The 19076-nt window shown below is 44.9% G+C and overlaps 1 non-coding gene across 1 annotated transcript; it reads left to right on the forward strand.

The window, feature by feature from the left end:
* The first annotated feature begins 15588 nt into the window (after nt 1-15588).
* Nucleotides 15589-15666, forward strand: trnak-cuu (transfer RNA lysine (anticodon CUU)). Its single transcript has one exon. It is a non-coding gene; the product is annotated as a tRNA-Lys (tRNA).
* The last annotated feature ends 3410 nt before the right edge of the window (nt 15667-19076 follow it).

The following is a 19076-nucleotide window of genomic DNA, read 5'->3' on the forward strand; positions in this document are numbered from 1 at the left end:
TCGCCCTTTGATGGGCTGCAGTGTAGCGGATATCACGTTGGCCTCACACGCGAAAGGTCCCCGGTGGATCCGTTTTCTCTCACTGAAAGTTATCTATTCATTGAAGTGTAATAAAGAGCAATTCAGGAATAAGGGAGCCCTTTTGCCGGGAGAATAAATAGCAAATAAAAACAGCAATTGCTGGAAAGCTCAGCTGGTCAGGCAGCATTTGTCAGGAAACTAAACTCGCTTCGGATTGTTCCACTATAGCAACTTTAAACATAATGTTTCCACCCGGGATCTTTCACGCGTAAAGCAAACATGATAACCGCTACACTACGGAAACCTCTGGCACAGCGGCCCCAACAGAGGAGAGCTGACCAGTGAGCTCCCTCTGTGCTGATCGGAAATGTGTTGGCTCACCTTAAACAACTTCTGTCCCACACTGAAAGTTCTCAATCCTTCTCCTCCACTGCCCTTTACAGAAATGTCACGGATCACCCAGACACCGTGTTCACTTCCAAATCCTCACAGTGGGGCCACAGAGGCTCCTACCGTCTCCCCGCGATCAGCGAACTCAAAATTAAACCCGGAACACGTGTCCAGCAATGGGCAGGAGAAACAAGAGAATCTGTAAGTTCGGTCCATAACAGAAAGTAATGGGGTTATTCATGGTGATTACAGCAATTACTAATCGTCTCACAGACCTCAATTATTTTTATTTGACGAATTGATCGAGTATCGTTCCCAGGTTAGTGCGCCGGATCTTAACCCCTCGACCACCAGGGAACAGCTACGATACATGTAGATATATTTATATATATTTATATATGACCGTGAATATCAACGGCTATCTGCCGAGACCTCAGGGCGCAACGGTAGCACGTCTAAATTTAAGTGAGAGAAATTATTTTCTACAGTGAAACCCATTTCATCGTTTGTTCCCTTTTAAACACGAGAAACTGAGACGAGGAATAAATAGAGAAATCAAAGCACAACGTTATAGACAAGAGGAAGAGAGAAGGGGAAAGATACTGTCCCCACCCAGAACTAATGCAGAAACCCCTCTGCTGCGCTCGGGGTGGCCACCCACAGCTTGGATACACTAACGTCCCAACAGCTCATTGACTGTCGGAGTGGGACCGTGCGGCGCTTCAGAAGACAGGTCGAAAAAGCAAAGTCACTGATTCGGTCTCATGTGCTCCGGCTACAAAGAATAGATACACACAATAACATGCTTTTATAATGGTTACACTTTATCGCCATTCTTGTCAAGCAGTCGTTTCGTTGGTCCGGGGTATGATTCTCACTTCAAGGCTGTTAATGGCAATTTGCGAGAGATTCCACGTTTAAATACCGAATGAGCCCTTTCAATTTGCATGGAACTTATGCAAACAAGTGTTATGTATGTCAACCTGTGAAAACCTTGTTTAAGCACCAGAGGGCTCATCCCCTGGAGTCCCAAGAGATCCCACAATCCCTTGGGAGCACTTGTACTTAAGGAGGCCTCACAGGCTGGAGAAGCACTCTGGAGACCTGCAAGAAAAGACTACGGTCACAAATTACTTTGAGCTCACAGTATCTGGTCAGACTCTTTATTCATGCACTACAACTGGCGATGAGATACAGATGACGAACCCCACCGCAACGATGCATCCTGGAGAAATTTTCGGAGGGAGATGATTGGGAAACCTTAGTGGAGCGATTCGACCAATACTTCATAGCCAGCGAGCTGGAAGGAGAAGCGAATGCTGCCAAAGGAAGGGCGATTCACCTCACTGTTTGCGGGGCACCATCTTATGGCCTCATACAAAAGCTGCTTGCTCCAGCGAAACGCACAGAGAAATCGTATGTTGATTTGTGCACACTGGTCCGGGAGCATCTTAACCTGAAGGAAAGCGATCTGATGGCGAGGTTCCGGTTCGACATGTGCAAAAGGTCTGAAGGCCAGGAAGTGGCGAGCTATGTCATCGAGCAAAGACATCTTGCAGGCATTTGGAATTTGAAGGACATTTGGAGCACATGATCAGGGACTTCTTTGTACTTGGCATTGGCCATGAAGAAATACTTCGTAAACTAATTTTGACAGTCGAGACCCCAACCTTGAGTAAAGCCATAGCGATAGCCCAAGCGTTTATCGCCACCAGTGACAATACCAAAAAATCTCTCAGCACACGAGTGCTGTACAAGTACTGTGAACAAAGTAATGTTGTTTTCAAATCGTTACGTACAGGGCAGGCCTCACATGCCTGCAGCTGTACGTCTGCAGATGTCTCAGAGTCCACCATCAAGGGCGATGAATGCTACGCCATTAACACCTTGTTGCCGCTGCGGGGGTGATCATCATTTCCATTCATGCCGCTTCAAAGGATACGTTTGCAAGGGCTGTGGAACAATGGGACACCTGCAACGAATGTGCAGGCAAGCTGCAAACCCTGCTAATCCTGCAAACCACCATGTTGCAGAGGAGGGCAGATCCACGGCAGATCACAGCGAACCAGAGCATCAGACCGAGGAGGTAGAGGTATATGGGGTGCATACATTTACCACAAAGTGCCCCCGATAATGCTGATGGTTGAGCTAAATGGACTCCCGGTGTCAATGGAGCGAGACATGGGCGCGAGACAGTCCATTATGAGCAGAAAGACTTTCGATAAATTGTGGTGCAGCAAGGCCTCAAGGCCAGTCCTGACTCCCATTCGCACCAAACTGAGAACTTACACAAATGAACTGATTCCCGTAATCGGCAGTGCTACTGTAAAGGTCTCCTACGATGGAGCGATACACAAGTTACCACTCTGGGTGGTACCGGGCGATGGCCCCACGCTGCTCGGCAGGAGCTGGCTGGGGAATATACGCTGGAACTGGAACGACATCCGAGTGCTCTCGCCCGTCGACAACATTTCGTCTGCCCAGGTCTTAAACAAATTCCCCTCGTTGTTCGAACCAGGCATCGTGAAGTTCCAAAGAGCAAAAGTGCAGATCCACCGAATTCCCCGGGGCGCGACCTATCCATCACAAAGCGAGAGCAGTACCGTACATGATGAGAGAGAGGGTGGAGATCGAGCTGGACAGGCTGCAACGAGAGGGCATCATTTTGCCGATCGAATTCAACGAGCGGACCAGTCCGATTGTTCCAGTCCTCAAGGGTGAAGGCACCGTCAGATTCTGTGGTGATTACAAAGTAACTATCAAATGTTTCTCCCTTCAGGATCAATACCCACTACCAAATGCAGACAACCTTTTTGAGATGCTGGTGGAGGAAAGACGTTCACGAAGCTGGACTTGACCTCAGCCTACATGACGCAGCAGCTGGAGGAATCATCGAAGGGCCTCACCTGCATCAACACGCACAAAGGTCTCTTCATTCACAACAGATGCCCATTTGGGATTCGATCAGCCGCGGCGATATTCCAGAGAAACATGGAAAGCTTACTGAATTCGGTCCCGCGCACCATGGTCTTCCAGGACAACATCTTGGTTACAGGTCGGAACACAGATGAGCATCTGCAGAATCTGGAGGAGGTTCTTAGTCGATTTAATCGCGTGGGGCAAAGGTTAAAATGCTCGAAGTGCGTTGTCCTGGCGCCTGAAGTGGAGTTCCTGGGGAGAAGAATTGCGGCGGACAGCATCAGTCCCACCGATTCGTAGATGGAGGCAATCGACAACACACCAAGGCCACAGAACGTGACGGAGCTGCGGTCATTTCCAGGACTCCTGAACGACTTTCGTAACTTCTTACCGGGTCTCAGAACACTGTTAGAACCACTGCACGCTTTACTGCACAAACAAAACGAATGGGTATGGGGTAAAAGCCAAGAAAATGCCGTTGTAAAAGCTAGAAAACTGTTATACTCAACCAAATTGCTTGTGCTGTATGATGCATGTAAGAGTTTGGTGCTAGCATGTGATGCGTCGTCATACGATGTTGAGTGTGTATTGCATCAAGCTCATGAATCTGGGAAATTGCAACTGGTTACTTATACATCCAGGAGTCTGTCTATGGCTGAGAGGGCCTACAGCATGATCGAAAAAGAAGTGTGAACATGTGTTTATGGAGTAAAACAAATGCATCAATATCTGTTTGGGCTCAAATTTGATTTGGAAACTGACCATAAGCCACTTATATCCCTCTTTTCTGAAAGTAAGGGGATAAATACAGATGCATCGGCCCGCATCCAGAGATGGGCGCCCACATTGTCCGCATACAACTACGCCATCCGCCACAGACCAGGCATAGAAAACTGTGCCGATGCTCTCAGTAGGCTGCCATTGCCCACCACAGGGGTGGAGATGGCACAGCCCCCAGATTTAGTTATGGTAATGGAAGCATTCGAGAGTGAGCAATCACCTGTTACCGCCCGACAGTTTGAACCGAGATGAGCCAGGATCCCTCATTGTCCTTAGTAAAAAACTGTGTGCTCCACGGGAGTTGGTCTGGTGTTCCGTTAGAGATGCAGGAAGAAATAAAGCCGTACCAGCGGCGCAGAGATAAAATGTCCATACAGGCAGACTGTATCAAGTAGTGGTGCCAATAAAGGGCAGGGACACTTTTATTAGTGATCTCCACAGTACACACCCAGGCATTGTAATGACGAAAGCGATAGCCAGATCCCACATGTGGTGGCCCGGTATCGATGCGGACTTAGAGTCCTGCGTTCACAGATGTAATACATGCTCGCAGTTAAGCAATGTACGCAGGGAGGCGCTGCTAAGTTTTTGGTCTTGGCCCTCCAAACCGTGGTCTAGGGTACACGTCGACTATGCAGGCCCGTTCTTGGGTAAAATGTTCCTTGTGGTTGTAGATGCGTACTCCAAGTGGATTGAATGTGAGATGATGTCCGCTGCCACCATTGAAAGCTTGCGGATCATGTTTGCCATGCACGGCCTGCCTAACGTTCTTGTCAGTGACAATGGGCTGTGCTTCACCAGTGCTGAGTTCAAAGAGTTCATGACACGCAATGGGATCAAACATGTCACATCTGCCCCGTTTAAACCAACATCCAATGGTTAGACAGAGAGAGCAGTGCAGCAATCAAGCAGAGCTTGAAGAGGGTAACTGAGGGCTCACTGCAGAGTCACCTATCCCGAGTCCTGCTTAGTTACCGCACAAGACCCCACTCGCTCACTGGGGTTCCCTCCGCGGAACTGCTCATGAAAAGGGCACTTAAGACAAGGCTCTCGTTTGTCCACCCTGATCTACACAAACAGGTAGAGAGCAGGCGGCTTCAAGAGAATACATATCATGATCAAGCAAATGTGTCACGTGAAATCGAGATTAATTATCCTGTATTTCTGTTGAACTATAGACAAGGTCCCAAGTGGCTTCCCAGCACTGTCGTGGCCAAAGAGGGGAGTAGGGTGTTCCTGGTCAAACTTTCATATGGACTCACCTGCAGGAAACACTTGGACCAAACCAAACTCAGATTAACGGACTATCCAGAACAATCCACAATAGACTCTACATTTTTCGCTACTCCAACACACACACAAGTGGCAATCAACCCAGCGGTTGACCACGAAGCAGAACCCATCACCCGCAGCAGCCCAGCAGGACTCACCACGCCCAGCAGGCCAGCGAGGGCCCAACAAATGACTCACCAAAACCAGCATTTGCACTGAGACGTTCAACCAGGGAAAGGAAGGCCACAGATTGACTCAAATTGTAAATAGTTACACTGCTGACTTTGGGGAGGCGGGGGGAGCGGTGCGGGGGGAGTGTTGTTACATATATAAACCTGTAAATACCTTGTTTAACCATCAGAGGGCTCATCCACTGGAGTCCCAAGGGATCCCACAATCACTTGGGAGCACTGTACACCAGGAGGCCTCACAGGTTGGAGAGGCACACTGGAGACTTGTAATAAAGGACGACGGTCACACCTTACTTTCAGTTTGCAGTATCTGGTCAGATTCTTTATTCAAGACATAACACTCTGTATTTAGGAGACTGGTTTAAAATGTTTATTGCTCATGTGACAAGGAATCTGGGGCGACTTTTGTTCAATTTATTTCACAGCAAAAATAGTCTCAAAAATCACGTTCCGCCCGGGATCCTTTCGCGTGTGAAGCGAACGTGATAACAACGACGCTACGGAAACACTGCGGTTCAAATGATGTTAGGAACATAACCAGATGTTTAAACTTGCTGTCGAGGAACTGCCAGGATCTTCTTCAATAGTGGACCAGGCTTGTGGGGCCGAATGTCCTACTCCGGCCCCTAATCCTTCCATACTTATGATCTTATGACCTTTCACTGGAGAACAAACTCGCCCCTGAGCATGCATGAGGAGAAAGCTACAGAAAACATTCCCGCCCAGTGAGCTTTCACTTGTGAGGCAAACATGTGAACCGCGACACTGTGGAAACATCTCCACTTTCAGCACCAGGTCAGACGGAAATGTGAAGCGAGCAGGTGAACTGCTGAATCCCAGTTTTTCGGAGTTAGTCGTGGTGTCAAACAATGAGTTTCACTTAATGATTAAAAGTAAGAAATGTCAGATTCAAATCCACACCTCCAGAGGAGACTGCGAACAGCACCTTAGACCGCTCGGCCATCCTGACGATTCAGTGCGAGGTGTAGCCACCGGCAGGTTGATTTTGAACTGTTGTGTCCTGTCACATGAAATAAATGTGGCAGCAGGCGTATCTCTGCCTGACACCAGGGAAAGAGTGAGACAGACCTTGGAGCAAGGGTCTGGTTATTGCCAAACAGCTGAGAAAATATTAATTCTGGAAGAACAATTTCCAAAAATACAGTGATTCCGACATGATTTGAACACGCAACCTTCTGATCTGGAGTCAGACACGCTACCATTGCGCCACGAGGTCTACACAGAAAGTGTGGGATGTTCGTCTATATGAAGGTTTCACAATACAAGTGGCTTTAAAATCCCGCCCATTCCCACCAGGTGTCAGAAGCAGCGCTCACCTGCCAGTCACTGTATGTTTTTTTCTGAAACATTTGTGTTGCTTTCACGGGAAAGCATCATTAATTAACCCCTCACCTTCTTTTGCACAATGAAAGAAATGCTAACTGAGGGACAGTCAGATACTTCAATCATTTGTCCTGTGCTTTGGGGAGCGGGCAGAGAAGTGGACCTGAGTCCATGATCGCATCGGCCATGATCATATTAAATGGCGGAGCAGGCTCGAGGGGCGTATGGCCGACTCCTGCTCCTATTTCTTATGTTATTACGTTCTTCTGCATATTAACCCATTTTACACACTGTATTTTAGGATTCTGTTTCAAAACCTTCATTGCCGATAACACCAGGAATCTGGGGTAACTTTTGTCAAATTTAACAGCACCGGTTAATCCTACCGTGCACAGAAAATAGAATCAGTAGTGAGAATAAAATCCCACGGTGCTCATTTTCAGATTCAATGCAGTAGGATTTCAAATAAAGTGAAAGAATTTTACAATGAAAATATTTGGAAGTGTTACTTGTATTTATGTCTTTAATTTAACTTTGTGGCATCTGACTCCCGTTCATGCCTCTGCTGAATAAGAAAGGAGGGTCTGACGTTGACCAGACTGCACCGCCCCTGATATTTGTGAGCTCATCCTTAAAATTCAGTGGTTTCTCACTCTTTGATTGGTTGCAGTGTAGCGGATATCACGTTGGCCTCACACACGAAAGGTCCCCGGTGGATCCGTTTTCTCTCACTGAAAGTTATCTATTTATTGAAGTGAAATAAAGAGCAATAAAGGAATAAGGGAGCCCTTTTGCCAGGAGAATAAATAGCAAATAAAAACAGCAAATGCTGGAAATCTCAGCAGATCAGGCAGCATTTGCTAGGAGAATAAACTCGCCTCTGATTGTTCCTCTATAGCAAGTTTAAACATAAAGTTCGTGGCGAAGATTGAACCAGGGTCCTGTCTCATGTAAAGAAAACGTGATAACCGCTGTGCTACAGAAATCTCTGGCACAGCACCCGCAACAAAGGGGAGCTGACCAGTGAGCTCCCTCTGTGCTGATCAGGAATGTGTTGGCTCACCTGAAACAACTTCTGTCCCACACTGAAAGCTCTCAATCCTTCTCCTCCGCTGCCCTTTACAGACATGTCACGGATCACCCAGCCACCGTGTTCACTTCCACATCCTCACAGTGGGGCCACAGAGGCTCCTACTGTCTCCCCGCGATCAGCAAACTCACCCAGTTTGTAAAATTAAACCCGGAACACGTGCCCGGCAAAGGGCAGGAGAAGCCAGATAGTCTGTAAGCTCGGTCTATCACAGAATGTAGAGGTATTCATGGTGATTACAGCAATTATTAATTCTTTGAGGATGTAATGAACAGGGTGGATAAAGGGAACTCGTGGATGTGATATATTTTGACTTCGAGAAAGCATTTTGACAAGGTGCCACATAAAAGGTTACTGCACAAGATAAAGTTTCACGGGGTTGGGGGCAATATATTAGCATGGATGGAGGATTGGCTAACTAACAGAATACAGAGAGTCGGGATAAATGGTTTATTCTCGGTTTGGCAATCAGTAATTAGTTGGATGCCACAGCGATCGATGCTGGGGCCCCAACATTTACAATCTATATTAATGACTTGGGAAAAGGGATCGAGTGTAACATTGCCAAGTATGCTGATGATACAAAGACGGGAGGAAAATCAATGTGTGCCGAGGATACAAAAAATCTTCAAAAGGACATAAACAGGCGAAGTGAGTGAGCAAACATTTGGCAGATGGAGTACTATGTTGGAAAGTGTGAGGTTATGAACATTGGCAGAAAAAAAATCAAAGAGCAAGTTATTATTTAAGTGGAGAAAGATTGCAAAGTGCTGCAGTACAGTGGGACCTGTGGTAATTTTGCATGAAACACAAAAGGTTAGTATGCAGGTACAGCAAGTGATGAGAACATAACATAAGAAATAGGAGCAGGAGTAGGCGATACGGCCCCTCGAGCCTGCTCCTCCATTTAATACGATCATGACTGATCCGAACATGGGCTCAGGTCCACTTCTGTGCCTGCTCCCCATAACCCCTTATTTCCTTATCAGTTAAGAAACTGTCTAGCTCTGTCTTAAATTAAATTTATGATCAGGAAAGCCAATGGAATCTTGGCCTTTATTGCAAAGGAGATGGAGTATAAAAGCAGGGAAGTCTTGCTGTAGTTATACAGGGTATTGGTGAGGCCACACCTGGAATACTGCGTGCAGTTTTGGTTTCCATATTTACGAAAAGATATACTTGCTTTGGAGGCAGTTCAGAGAAGGTTCACTAGGTTGATTCCGGAGATGAGGGGGTTGACTTATGAGGAAAGGTTGAGTAAGTTGGGCCTCTACTCATTGGAATTCAGAAGAATGAGAGGTGACCTTATCGAAACGTATAAGATTATGAGGGTGCTTGACAAGATGGATGCAGAGAGGATGTTTCCACTGATTGGGGAGACTAGAACTAGGAGGCATAATCTTAGAATAAGGGGCCGCCCATTGAAAACTGAGATGAGGAGAAATTTCTTCTCTCAGAGGGTTGTAAATCTGTGGAATTCGCTGCCTCAAAGAGCTGTGGAAGCTGGATCGTTGAATAAATTTAAGGCAGATGTAGACAATTTCTTAAACGATAAGGGAATAAGGGGTTATGTGGAGCGGGCAGGTAAGTGGACCCAGTCCATGATCGGAGCAGCCATGATCATATTAAATGGTGGAGCAGGCTCGAGGGGCCGTATGGCCTACTCCTGCTCCTATTTCTTATGTTCTTGTGTTCTTATGTCCCTTTGTTCCTCTGCACTTCTCAGTGTCCTACCATTTAATGTGTATTCCCTTTCCTTGTTAGCCCTCCCAAAATGCATGACCACACACTTCTCCAGATTAAACTCCATTTGCCACTGTTCTGCCCACCTGACCAGATGATTGATTTCCTCCTGCATTCCGCAGCTTTCTTCTTCATTATCAACCACACCGCAGATTTTAGTATCATCTGCAAACTTCTGAATCATAACCCCTATATTCAAGTGTAGATCATTGATGTAAATCACAAAAAGCAAGGGTCCGAGTACTGAGCCCTGCGGAACCCCACTGGAAACATCTTTCTAGTCTCAAAACACCCATCAACCATTACACTTTGCTTCCTGCCTCCGAGCCAGTTTTGGATCCAACTTGCCACTTTGCCCAGGATTCCATGGGCTTTTACTTTTGTGACCAGTCTGCCATGTGGGACCTTATCAAATGCTTTGCTACAATCCATACACACTACATCATATGCTTTGCCTTCATCGACCCTCCTGGTTACCACCCCAAAAAATTCAATCAAGTTAGTCAGACACGACCTTCCCTTAACAAATCTGTACTGACTGTCGTTGATGAATCCGTGTCTTTCTAAGTGAAGATTTATCCTGTCCTTTAGGTTTTTTCCAATAATTTACCCGCCACCGAGGTTAGGCTGACTGGCCTGTAATAACTCGGTCTATCCCTTTCTTCCTTCTTAAATAAAGGTAAAACGTTAGCTGCCCTCCAATCCTCTGGCACCACACCTGAAACTAGAGAGGATTGGAAAACGATGGTCAAAGCCTCTGCTATTTCCTCTTTTGCTTCACTTAACAGCCTGGGATGCATTTCATCCAGGCCTGGGGATATCCACTTTCAGAGCTGCTAAATCCCTTAATACCTCATCTCTCACTATGTTTATTTCATCTGATATTTCACATTTCTTCTCCTCGATAGTAGTGTCTGCATCGCCCCTCTCTTTTGTGAAAACAGACGCAAAGTATTCATTGAGAACCATCTCCACATCTTCCGCCTCCACACACCGATTACCCTCATGGTATCTAATAGGCCCCACCCTTTCTTTAGTTATCCTCTTGCTCTTAATATATTTATAAAACATCGTGCATATGCTGGAGAAATAAAGAGCTGATGTTGAATTAAGACCTACTCGACTCGACTCATTGGAAGAACCAGAGGTTGTCTCGGTAGAAAAGCAAATGAGACAGTGCGGGCACATTTCACCCGGACAAGGTCCGGTCTTTGAAGTGCTACATCAACAGCCCCTCTCTTTTGCGAAAAAGAGGCAAAGTATCGATTAAGAATCATAGCCATGTCTTCTGCCTCCACACACAGATTTCCTTTGTGGTCTCTAATAGGCTCAACACTTTCTCTCATTATCCTCTTACACTTAATGTCTTTGTGTTTGTGTTTTTCCTGATTTTACTTGTCAACATTCTTTCATGCTCTCTCTTTGCTTTCCTGATATATTTTTTTAATTGCACCCCTGCACTTCTTATATTCCTTTCGAGCTTCTGCAATTGGTGGTCTCACAATTGTACAGTTGTAGCAGGATTTCCCTGCTTTTATACTCCATCCCACTTGTAATTAAGAATAACATTCCATTGGCCTTCCTAATTACTTGCTGTACCTGCATACTAACCTTTTGTGTTTCATGTACAAGGACCCCCAGGTCCCTCTGCACCACAGCATTTCGTAATCTCTCCCCATTTAAATAATTATTTGATTTTTTATTATTTTTTTTGCTACCACAGTGGATAACCTCATATTTCTCACATTATACTCCATCTGACAAATTTCTGCCCACCCACTGAGCCTATCAATATCGCTTTGCAGATTGTTTGTGTCCTCCTCACAACTTGCTTTCCCACCTATCTTTGTATCATCAGCAAACTTGGCGACATTACAAACATGCAGAGCACAGAACAAATTATTGATGGATGACTTTCTCTCAGTTAGCATTTCTTTCATTGTGCAAAAGAAGATTATCGATTCATTAATTATGTTACCTCATGAAAGCAAAATAAAAGTATAACGAAAATAATTCGCACATTTGAAAGGAGCATTTTTGTTTTGTGCAGTTTCGGTCAGAGAAATGTTTGTGAAAGGAATTTTTTGCAGAAACAGATTCAGCATTTCAGCTTGTCGCTGATCACTTCTCTCTGGGTACTGCACTAAGCAGCAGTTTCTTTAGTGAAGCGGTTATCATATTGGCCTCACACCTTGGTTTGAGCCCAAATGAAAATGTTATTTTTGTACTAAAAACTGTTTTTCAATGTCCATTGCTCATGCGACAATGGCCTCCTTCCGTCCTGTAAACTTCTCTGATTCCATGATGAACAATGAACATTTAAAACCAGTCTCCTAAAATACAGAGTGTGTAAAATCAGAAAGGGAATAAAACTTCCTCAATGATTAAAGTTTCACAAATTATTAAAATGAAGTTGTTGAAGTTTCGACTGACCCTCAGTGATCATGTTAGCATTTCTTTCATTCTGCTCAACAATGCTATCGGTTAATACCAGCAGATCTAAGCCGCATTTCAAACCCGGAAATAGCTCATTAATTATTCACCCTTCCCAGTTCCAGTGCACAGAGGATTATTTATACTCCATCCCAGAAACTCAAGTCCAACTTCTGACATTCCTTATTTCTAATTATCAACGCATTTGTTTTGACACCAGTCTGAAGTGCTTTGAGTCATCTATGTAATTTAATTAAATTACTTCACTTAGTGGTAGCAAAATTACTTCCCTAACTGGGAATCGAACCCTGATAACTGAAGTGATTGGAAAGGTTTTGTGAAGCATTTAAATATGCACTGCAAAAATCTCGCACTGCTAATTTAAAAACACGGTTACAATTTGTTTCAGTGCGAAAGAAGGGGATTGAAAATGACAACAAAAACACCAGGCAGCAAGTGCATTAAGACAAATTCAAACTTTTCACAAAGTTGGTACTACGAAGCAACGGCTGAGCTAAAGTGGGCACTGACCAATAGTTAAGAAACATCTCATTGTAAACGATGAGCCACAAATATCAGGAACAGTGCAGTCTGGTAAATGTCAAACCCCTCCTTCCTTATTCAACAGAGACATGAATGGCAGACAGATGCCACAAAGTTTAAGTAAAGAGCGAAATACAAGTCAAATTTAATTTCCAAATCCTTTCACTGTGAAATTCTTTCACTTTATTTCAAATCTTACTGCGTTGATTCTGAAAATGAGCACCATGTGATTTTATCTTTAATACTGATTCTATTTTCTGTGCACGGTAGGAATTACCGCTCCAGTTTTGAGCCCAATTTGACAAAAGTTGCCCCAGATTCCTGGTGTCGTCAGCAAAGAATATTTAGAACCAGATTCCTAAAATAGTGTTTTATTATATTAGTTCAGAGGATCTGGGTGTCACTGGCAAGGCCAGAATTTATTGCCCAACCCTAATTGCCCTTGAGAAGGTGGTGGTGAGCCACCATCTTGAACCGCTGCAGTCCGTGTGGAGAAGGTGCTCTCACAGAGCTGTTAGGGAGGGAGTTCGAGACTTTTAACCCATTGACGATGAAGGAACGACCAATATTTTTCCAAGTCAGGATGGTGTGTGACTAAATCTAACAATGGCTGGTGTCACAGGCACCAAACATTTTAAAGCAATGTCAAAAATGCAGTGTGTAAAATGAGACAAGATAATAATTCATAGAAACATAGAAACATAGAAAATAGGTGCAGGAGTAGGCCATTCGGCCCTTTGAGCCTGCACCGCCATTCAATGAGTTCATGACTGAACATACAACTTCAGAACCCCATTTCTGCTTTCTCGCCATAACCCTTGATCCCCCGAGTAGTATGGACTACATCTAACTCGTTTTTGAATATATTTAGTGAATTGGCCTCAACAACTTTCTGTGGTAGAGAATTCAACAGGTTCACCACTGTCTGGGTGAAGAAGTTTCTCCTCATCTTGGTTCTAAATGGCTTACCCCTTATCCTTCGACTGTGACCCCTGGTTCTGGACTTCCTCAACATTGGGAACATTCTTCCTGCATCTAACCTGTCTAACTCCGTCAGAATTTTAAACGTTTCTATGAGATCCCCTCTCATTCTTCTGAACTCCAGTGAATACAAGCCCAGTTGATCCAGTCTTTCTTGATATGTCAGTCCCGCCATCCCGGGAATCAGTCTGGTGAACCTTCACTGCACTCCCTCAATAGCAAGAATGTCCTTCCTCAAGTTAGGAGACCAAAACCGTACACAATACTCCAGGCTCGGCCTCACCAATGCCCTGTACAACTGTAGGAACACTTCCTTGCCCCTGTACTCAAATCCCCTCGCTCTGAAGGCCAACATGCCATTTGCTTTCTTAACTGCCTGCTGTACCTGCATGCAAACCTTCAATGACTGATGTACCATGACACCCAGGTCTCGTTGCACCTCCCCTTTTCCTAATCTGTCACCATTCAGATAATAGTCTGTCTCTCTGTTTTTACCACCAAAGTGGATAACTTCACATTTATCCACATTATACTTCATCTGCCATACATTTGCCGACGCATGACATGCAAAGCAGGGAAAGTACTATCTAACATGGGGATGTATAAAATTAATGTGAATATTTTTCTGCCTGACAGGGTTTTGGAAGCAGATTTAATATTACCTTTCCAAAGGGAAATATAGTTGAAAAAGAAACATTTGCAGGGTGCTGGGGAATGGGACTAATTGGAACCTTCTTTCACAGAGCCAGCACAGGTAACAACATAAGAAATCGGAGCAGTAGTAGGCCATACGGCCCCTCAAGCCTGCTCCACCATTCAATGTGATCATGACTGATCGTCGATCTCAACTCCACTTTCCCGCTCGATCTCCCGATCCCTTGATTCCCTGAGACTCCAAAAATCTATCTAACGCAGCCTTGAATATATTCAGAGACTCAGCATCCACAGGCCTGTGGAGCAGAGAATTCCACAGATTCATAACCCTCTGAGTGAAGAAATTCCTCCTCATCTCTGTCTTAAATGGCCGACCCCTTAACCTGAGACTGTGCCCCCTGGTTCTAGACAATCCAGACCGGAGGATAAAACCTCTCAGCATCTACCCTGTCAATCCCCTTCGGAATATTGTGTGTTTCAATGAGATCACCTCTCATTCTTCTAAACTACCAGAGAGTATAGTCCCATTCTACACAATCTCTCAACTTAATACAATCCTCTCATCCCAGGAATCAATCTGGTGAACCTTTGTTGTACCACCTCCCAGGCAACTGAATCCTTCCACAGATAAGGAGACCAAAACTGTGTGCAGTACTCCAGGTGTGGTCTCACCAGGGCCCTGTACAATTGTAGCAAGACTTCCTCACTCTTGTACTGTGGGCTATATATTCGGTACTATGGGGCAACTGCAAACAGTGCTCCCTGGTAGTCTAGTGGTTAGGGTTTGGTGCTCTCATTGCTGTGGTCAGTCAGGGTTTGATTTTCGGTCAGGGAAAGCATTGTTACAGAGCAAGTTGATTAAAAATAATTCAAGTCGGTGAAATACTGAATAATTGTTTCAATCAACATTAATGCACCTACATGTATTGCACACTGAAGGAAATACAAATATATTTGCCCAGCGACGGATGAATATAATTACTTTTTATACAACCGTAGAATCAGCAGAAAAACAGGATATTCGCCCATAGTACTTATCTAAGGAAGGATATACTTGCCTTGGAGATGGTGCAACAGAGGTTCAACAGATTGATTCCTGGGATGAGAGGGCTGTCCTATGATGAGAGATTGTGTCGAATATGCCGATTCTCTCTGGAGTTTCGAAGAATTGGTAGTGATCTCGTTGAAACGGACAAAATTCTGAAGGGGATTGACAGGGTAGATGTTGACAAGCCTGGCTAGCTCAGTCGGTAAAGCATGAGACTCTTAATCTCAAGGTCGTGGGTTTGAGCCCCATGTTCGTCGATTACTGTTTCTTAAAATTTATGTTGCTTTCACGGGAAAACATAATTAATGAACCCATAATCTTCTGTTATTTAGAGATATTTAGAGGGCACCTTTCAATGCTTCACAAAACCATTCCTTTCGCTACAGCCACCCGGGATCATTTCCTGGTTTGGGAAGTAACTTTGATATCACCGTTTATAATTGAAATGGAGTAATTTTATGAAGTCAGATGGATGTCCCAAAGCACTTCAGAGTGGTGTCAAAACAAATGAGTTTGTAATTAAAAACACTGAATGTCAGAAGTGGGATTCGAACCAACGCCTCCAGACCTGAACGCAACGCCTTAAACCACTCGGCAATCCTGACTGTTGGGTCCTTCAATTACACGTTATGACTCAGGAAAGTTTCAGACCGGGCGCTTGTTCAGGGATGCTGGAAGGCCCAGTGATTGGGATATCCTCTCCCCCAGGGTTTTCCTGAGCCTGTGATCGGTGCACGGGGAGCTTTGGTCCGAGTCGGAGGTAGTTTGCATCCCAGGGATGGACAATAACCCTCTGAGCTCTGGAACTGCGGAAGAGCGAATAATTAATGAGTTGTTTGTGGGTTTCAAATGCAACTTAGATCTGATGGTATCAACCGATAGTGTTGTTTCACAGAATTAAAGAAATGCGAACAGGGACAATCGAAATTTCAAAAACTGAACTTTAATAATTAGTGAAACTTTAACCCTTGATGAAGTTTTATCCCGTATCTGATTTTGCACACTCTGTATTTGAGTATACTAGTTTTAAAATGTTCATTGCTCATGCGACAATGTATCCCGGACAGCTTTTGTTCAATTTTATTGCAGACACGTTTTTGCTTCACAAATAATGTTTCCGCACAGGCTCGAAACAGAGACCTTTCGCGTGTGAGGCAAACATGATAACCGCTACACTACGGAAACTGCTGCTTAGCTCAGTGCCCAGAGAGAAGTGTTCAGCAACAAGCTGAAATGCTCAATCCCTCTCTCTGCAAAAAGTTCCTTTCACAAACATTTCACTGAACGGAACTGCACCAAACAACAATGTTCTCCTTTCAAAGTCATTAAACTCCCCAATTCCCACATCTGCAATTTTAAGGACAAGGACTGAAAGCGCTTTGCGACCAGAAAATTGCCGGAAACCCCTGTGATTAATGAAAGGGCTTTTGATGATTGATTTCCGCACACCTTTGTCATGTATTTAACCCTTGGCGATCTGTATCAGACCACCACCTGAGGGCCGACCTGTTGAAGTCCCAAGGGATTCCAGCATCCCTTGGCAGCACGGTATAGAAGCACTCTGGAGTCTTATTAAAGGAGCTAATGTCATACTTACTCATTGTTCACAGTACTCAGTTCATTCTTTATTATGAGCGTATCAATTGGCGACGAGACAACGAACAACCACGCGAAAATGCAAGTAACAGTTGGTATAACTTGATAACAGCACAGCTGGCAATGGTTGCGGAATATATTCGTGCAGCCAAAATGCACAATGACAACCTGGAACTGCACGGCACCGAATCTTCGGGGAAAAACAATTAAAGGCTTTGTCCCTGAATGGGCTACGATCCACCAAGCTTGCAGTTAATAGCTGAACGCACTAATCCATTGCACCACAGAGACTGATAGATGCACATGTTGCAAGACATCCCTGTGACATCTTCACAGAGCACAGCACACACAGCTTCCTAACATGCAGGCTGCTCTCTCGGAACTCTCCGGAAAGAGCCTGTTCTGTTTAATGATTAACTGTTCAGTTGCAGTACACAATACGTCCACATCCACAGTGTGGAGCTACAAGCATTACATGCTGACAGACATTACAATCCCAAACTCGGGTGTCAGTCAGTTAAAGCTTCAGATTGCTCTGACCGGGATGGAACTTGTCCACTCTCAATTGTACTCTTCCCAAATAAAGGGTGGGACATTCATTGTGGATGTGTGGAAGCAGTCTGGTCCCGCACACTGCAGACACTTCCATGTCACCGCCAACCAGCTCTCCCACAACCGGTGTCATCGACCTTCCAGCCTTCCGGTGCCTTGTCTGTGACGAAGTATTCTGATTGTCCCGAAGCCGGTATCCTTTGTCATCAATAGGGTTTTAAGTTGTTTCGGTAATTTTTACCTGCTGGACAGTCGAGGCACAAATTGTAGAGTGGAAAACTTGCGTGGACCCCGGTTTTCTAGTGGTTGATTTTCCTGGTTGGGTCCGTCGGTCGCGGTGGTCTGGTTGATGCCTGTTACCAAGTCAGTTGGTATTGATGTTCCACTGATTGGTTTTTTGAAGTTCTTTTCTCCGATGTCGTGATGTCTCTTCCTGTGTTATCTCGCCGTTTGCTCTCGATCTTGATCTTGTTGTTCCAAAGTAATGGTCAGAAAAATATGTTGCTCTTGGTACGATAGGCCCCCAGTTATACTCTGAGAGGCTGCTTAATCTTCGTGCCAAATCTAACGTTTCTTTTGTTTAAGTTTTGCTGCCCATTGATTTAAGTGGTCTTCTTTGTGTAAGTTTTGGCGGACTAGCTAACTGAGACTTGATTAAATGTTTTAATCTGGTGTTGATTGACTTTGGTACGGCGACACTCCTTCTTTATGAACTGATGAACTCTTGTCCATTGTAATAGCACTGCTTTGGCTTCGGGAAGTCTGAGCTGAGCCAGATATTTCCATACATGTTGAAAAGGTGTTGGAATATGGATGTGATATTTGGGTCCTGTGGGTGGGGTGGATAATGTTTCTTCCGTGGTCGATTGTTTAAATGCTAATGTTTTCTGGGAGCCTGACTATGGTTAAACAGCTCCCCCAGACAAACTGATGAGCTACAATATCCAAACTCTAAATCCCACCCCTCTGTCACTGCAGCTTTTCCCCACAGGCCCAAACATGCCTTTTAAAATCCCAAACTTGGTTAAGAATTGTAGATTTCTTCCATATGCTTTTTAGAATCCCAAACTTTATGTTTAATAGTCCGAAATCGAATTTCCTTTTCAGTGAGTCCAAACACTGGGGGGTTTCCATGAATTTTGGAATCTACATTGGCAGTCCCTCGGAATCGAGGAAGACATGCTTCCACTCCTAAAGTGAGTTCTTTGGTGGCTGAACAGTCCAATACTAGAGCCACAGACCCTATCACAGGTGGGACAGATAGTTGTTGAGGGAAGGGATGGGTGGGACAGGTTTGCCGAACGCTCTTTCTGCTGTCTACACTTGATTTCTGCATGTACTCGGCGTTGAGACTCGAGGTGCTCAGCACCCTCTCGGATGCACTTTCTCCACTTCGGGTGGTCTTGAGTCAGGGACTCCTGGGTGTCAGTGGGGATGTTGCACTTTATCAGGGAGGCTTTGAGTGTGTCCTTGTAGAGTTTCTGCTGCCCACTTTGGCTCGTTTGCCATGAAGGAGCTC

This window comes from Pristiophorus japonicus, unplaced genomic scaffold (assembly GCF_044704955.1).
Source record: "Pristiophorus japonicus isolate sPriJap1 unplaced genomic scaffold, sPriJap1.hap1 HAP1_SCAFFOLD_52, whole genome shotgun sequence".
NCBI lineage: Eukaryota > Metazoa > Chordata > Chondrichthyes > Pristiophoridae > Pristiophorus > Pristiophorus japonicus.